Genomic DNA, 6290 nt, shown 5'->3' on the forward strand with positions numbered 1-6290 from the left:
TGAAAAATATTTTAGACACAGTTAACATTATAATTGGTTACATAATTGATGCATAATACTAGCATTGCATTAATTTGAAAGAGTAATCTGTAAGCAATCCAAAACTACCACTATTATAAATTTTCAAGCATTATTAAGAGTTACAGCATTTTAAAACTTGGGAGTTGGAGTTATAAAATCTTTGTATTGTGCTACCTTAAACTTGAGACACAATAGGCATCAATGCTTGAAATTTCAGAATTCAACACTTTGTATATAGATAACTTATGTTTTAAAACTTTGTCCTTGAACAATATCTTGGTTCAGCAATTGCTTTAAATACTGGTATATAGTTTTAGACAAGATTATTTTTTGCTCTTTAGAAAAAGGATAACCTTAATTTGTATCAGTTGCCAATGTTTTCATGTTAGTCTGACAATCTACATGTACATCAGACAAATGTCACCTGACCTTGACCTCACAATAGGCTCAGTTCTTTAATCTGTAATTAATAAGGTAAAATTTCATAATTAGGTCCTTTTCTCAGTTACATTAAAGAGTACTACCCCATTTAAGGGGATGAAATGCTTGTAAGAAGGTGCAGATTCTTGTCTTGCTGGGTTAATCTGACCTTGATATCATTTTCATGGTTCATTGGTCAACATTAACTTTCGTGGTTGGGTTTGTTTCCCAGACACTTCAAGCTATAGGTTTGTGTATCACCTGTGATAAAAGTCACAGAAGTTTAGTCAAGATTACAATCCAGTGGGGATAGCATAAAATATTTGTATTAAGCTTTATATTTTAGAAGGTAGTAGACCTAGAGGTTTCATACCGTTACGGTCAGAAATCACCTTTAAATTGTAGCCAACAAAAGACACAAATTGATAATAATATTTAACAATATTTATTATACAAAAGTTTACAAGAAGTATTACACAAATATTACTGTCAACTTAACTGTCAAAATATGAGTCCAATCTTTTATCTTTTTCTGTATCCGGAAATCTTCTCGGAATCCAATCTGAATATTACATTCACTAATAAGGTCACAATCCAGTATGATGTTGTTTGAAGAATAAAAGTGTCAATCCAAATGCTGTGAATACTAACATTGACTAATGTCTATCGATGTCTAAGTCTGAAAGTTTAACTTTAGTGTCTGTTTATATATAGTTGTCATGGAAATCTCTAGAACACTCTAGGAAAGGAATGTCCTAGAAATCTACAACAGAAGATTCTGGAAAAATGTAGAAGTTTAAATAACACATCTTTTATTAGGATCATTCTGGAATCATTATGTAAGTTAAATGGAAAGTTCCAATAATTCCATCAGTATCCGTGATTGTTCCAGTTACAATATCATAACAATACTTTGAATGCATATATGCCTTACACAAGGTTTCTGTCTGTTCAATGTACATTGTCGTTGACCTCACATTCATGGTTCAGAAATTGTGAGTAATATATTGTCTATATTTGGTAGATAGTTTCCTTGAAAGGTCTAAGTGTCTATCAGAAATGTTCCACGTGACCACCTCATTTCATGGATTTAGTGATCAAGATTGAAGTTTCATGATTATGTCAGTTTCTGATATCAACTATGTTTGGTGCAGGAATGATTGTATGGTGTACATGTCAGTCTGGCATGTTTCATCTAACCTTGACCTCAGTTTCACAGTCCATAAGTCAATATTAGGTTTTTGAGTATTGGTCTGTTATTCTAATACTTTATGCAATAGGGGAATAATATTTGGTATGGGGAAATATTTTACAGTACATGTCAGTCTGGCAGGTTTCATTTTACCTTGATCTCATTTCCATTGTTCATTGTTCAATGTTATTTTTTGTGTTATTGACGTGTTTTTTTATACTATACAAGCAATACTCAACTATATATGAGGCATATAATGATTGTAAGGTTTACATGACTGTCTTACTGGTTTCATCTGACTTTGACTTCGTTTCCATGGTGCATTGATTAATGTGGTCAGTGCAAACTTTTCTTTGCTAAGTCTTTTTCTTATACACTTCAAGCAATTGATGCATGGAACGATTTTATGGTGTTCAAATCTGTCGGATAAATTCGCCCTCACTGCCATCTCACTTCATAGATCACTGACCAAGGTTTAGATTACATGGTAGGGTCCATTTCTCATATACTGTAGGTAGAAGGTCAACTTGGTTCAGGTTACATGGTTGGGTCTATTTCTAATATACTGTAGACAGAAGGTCAACTAGGTTTAGGTTACATGGTTGCTTTAGGCAAAAGGTCAACTAGATTCAGGTTACATGGTTGGGTCCATTTCTCATATACTGTAGGCAGAAGGTTAACTAGGTTCAGGTTACATGGTTGGGTCCATTTCTCATATACTGTAGGCAAAAGGTCAACTAGGTTCTGGTTACATGGTTGGGTCCATTTTCATATACTGTAGGCAGAAGGTCAACTAGGTTCAGGTTACATGGTTAGTTCCATTTTTCATACACTGTAGGCAGAAGGTCAACTAGGTTTAGGTTACATGGTTGGTTCCATTTCTCATGTACTGTAAGCAGAAGGTCTGCAACTAGGTTCGGGTTACATGGTTAGGTCCATTTCTTATATACTGTAGGCAGAAGGTCAACTAGGTTCAGGTTACATGGTTGGGTCCATTTCTCATATACTGTAGGCAAAAGGTCAACTAGGTTCTGGTTACATGGTTGGGTCCATTTTCATATACTGTAGGTTGAAGGTCAACTAGGTTCAGGTTTACATCGTTAGTTCCATTTTTCATACACTGTAGGCAGAAGGTCAACTAGGTTTAGGTTACATGGTTGGTTCCATTTCTCATATACTGTAAGCAGAAGGTCAACTAGGTTCGGGTTACATGGTTAGGTCCATTTCTTATATACTGTAGGCAGAAGGTCAACTAGGTTCAGGTTACATGGTTGGGTCCATTTCTCATATACTGTAGGCAAAAGGTCAACTAGGTTCTGGTTACATGGTTGGGTCCATTTTCATATACTGTAGGTTGAAGGTCAACTAGGTTCAGGTTACATGGTTAGTTCCATTTTTCATACACTGTAGGCAGAAGGTCAACTAGGTTTAGGTTACATGGTTGGTTCCATTTCTCATATACTGTAAGCAGAAGGTCAACTAGGTTCGGGTTACATGGTTAGGTCCATTTCTTATATACTGTAGGCAGAAGGTCAACTAGGTTCAGGTTACATGGTTGGGTCCATTTCTCATATACTGTAGGCAGAAGGTCAACTAGGTTCGGGTTACATGGTTAGGTCCATTTCTTATATACTGTAGGCAGAAGGTCAACTAGGTTCAGGTTACATGGTTGGGTCCATTTCTCATATACTGTAGGCAAAAGGTCAACTAGGTTCTGGTTACATGGTTGGGTCCATTTTCATATACTGTAGGTTGAAGGTCAACTAGGTTCAGGTTACATGGTTAGTTCCATTTTTCATACACTGTAGGCAGAAGGTCAACTAGGTTTAGGTTACATGGTTGGTTCCATTTCTCATATACTGTAAGCAGAAGGTCAACTAGGTTCGGGTTACATGGTTAGGTCCATTTCTTATATACTGTAGGCAGAAGGTCAACTAGGTTCAGGTTACATGGTTGGGTCCATTTCTTATATACTGTAGGCAGAAGGTCAACTAGGTTCAGGTTACATGGTTGGGTCCATTTCTTATATACTGTAGGCAAAAGGTCAACTAGGTTCGGGTTACATGGTTAGGTCCATTTCTTATATACTGTAGGCAGAAGGTCAACTAGGTTCAGGTTACATGGTTGGGTCCATTTCTCATATACTGTAGGCAGAAGTTCCCTAAGGAACATCGTGTAATTCCATGGTTGTCGTTTGTTAATGTGTTATATATTTGTTTTTCGTTATTTTTGGACATACATCAGGCCGATAGTTTTATCGTTTGAATTGTTATACATTTGTCATTTCTGGGCCTTTTATTGCTGATTATGCGGTATCGGCTTTGCTCATTGTTGTACAGTGACCTATAGTTGTTAATTTCTGTGTCATTTGGTCTCTTGTTGTCCCGTTGGCAATCATACCACATCTTCTTTTTCATATACGATTTGTGATTGCAAGAAATTTCCTGGGTTTTATTGTTTTTATACTACCGAAAGGTTATGGAGAACTCTTTGACGAATGACAAACCCTTACCCATAACTTTATACTACCAATGAAGGTATGATGGAACCATCTACAAAGTATGTTTAGGTCATGAAGGAGCACCTAAAGAAAGCATATGAATTTGCATCTCGAGTCGTTCCGCAAAAACAGCACACCGTTGACAAAAGAGGGACATGTCAAGAGAGCTTGTGGAAGTATTCTGTTATAAGGGGACCGTTTACGAGTCATATTAAGTTACCTTCCAAGGGAAGCATTATACATATATGAAAATGAAAAGAGAATTGTATAACAGCCTAAAAAAGACATAGCTAATTACATGGTTGAGAATTCTGTATCGAGATAAATCCTATCTGACGGACATGTAAACTTTTCAAGAATACATATACCAAATATACTTATTCTATTGCTCATTATAAGTGAATATTAAACAAGACAAAAATCTAAGCGGTTTTTAAGCAGTCACTGAACTAAGGAAATGAGATCAAGGCCCGTGACAATATACATATAACAGACGGTAAATTCGCAACATGAATATATCTTCACATAAAAAACGTAATGTCGACCAGAGAACCATGATCAAGGTAAACATTAGATATGCCTTGCATTTACACGATACATTAACTGCTTACTCATACATGAGTATGTGCACACGCTGAAATGTATCACTTAATACGTTTGCAACTGCTTTTTATGTTAATTGATAGTCCTAAATATAAAGTTATACAAGTATCACATATATTTAACACAATCGATGTCAAATTAAATACGGTAGAGACATATACTAGTATACCTTACAATCATTACATAGCCTAATATAGTTGACTTATTGCTTATACATGAAACAGACCAAACCATGGAAACGTTTTATTGACCAATGTTGAGTAGGCCCAAAAATGACAAATGTATAACAATTCAAACGAGAAAACTAACGGCGTGGTGTATGTCCAAAATAAAGAAAAACAAATATATAACACATTAACAAACGACAACCACGGAATTACACGATGTTCCTTAGGGAGCTACCATATGATGTATGTGGGGGCTAGGATGGAATTTACAAACACGACAGGACAGGAGTTTTGAGTAGTTTAAAGGCAGCTAGGATGAGACACTGCAGAAAAAAGAAGTAGACAGGAAGACAATTTGTGTATAGTTAAGTCAGGATAAACTAAAAAAAGAAACAGAAGGCAGGACAGAAATAACAACTAAAAAAAGCAGGACAACATTTTTCATCGCAGTCCCCCCCCCCCTTATATACAAATGGTAGCTCCTTTACAGGAATTGGTTGAAGCATATCTGTAAAAGAGATCAATACTCATATTGCCTAAATATGACTTTAATGTTGTAAAAACGGTAGAACACATTTTCTCCAATTAGTTAAAAATAAAAAGGAGAAAATAAATACAAAATTGATATATTACTTATGTCGTAACTACAAGACCGTTCCCTTTCCAAGAATATGACCTACCGAATTAAACTATTTACCGAGTTTGTAATAACATGAGCAACACGACGATCGGGTGCCAAATGTGGAGCATGATCTGCTTACCGTCTACAGGAGCGCCTGGGATCACCCCCAGTTTGGTGGGTTTCGTGTTGCTTAGTCTTGAGTTTTCTGTCTTTCGTACTATTGGTTGTCTGTCTTTTCTTTTTTAGCCATGGTGTTGTCAGTTTATTTTCTTTGAATTTGAATATCCCTCTGGTCTCTTTGCACCCTGTGTTCAAACTCAGTCTAGAATCGTTAAGCAACCAACAATCAATCAATCGATCAAACTCTGGAATCCAGAGCAAAATGATAAAGACATGGGAAAAAACGAAAAAACCAACTGAACACAAAACACAACATAATTTTCAATGTAAACATGGTAAACAAGGACATGTTATCACCAGCAAATTATTAAATAGTTGTGACGTTGATTCGCTATAAAACTATCATAGCGAACTGGAGAAATTAAAAAAAAGTTAGAAAAAAAAGTTAACAATTTTGATTTTATAAGTATAAATATATATATTTATGTATTTTATTGATAACCTCCATGTAAGTTTTAGAAGTAAAAACAATCTGCAAAATAACGGTTAGTGTACTTGAAAAAATATTGATTATTTTCCGTAAAAAATATCACGGTTATTTCAGTATTTATCAAAAATTAGTTGCAGTTGTAACTGGTTTAATTT

Source organism: Mytilus galloprovincialis, chromosome 4 (assembly GCF_965363235.1).
Source record: "Mytilus galloprovincialis chromosome 4, xbMytGall1.hap1.1, whole genome shotgun sequence".
Lineage (NCBI taxonomy): Eukaryota > Metazoa > Mollusca > Bivalvia > Mytilida > Mytilidae > Mytilus > Mytilus galloprovincialis.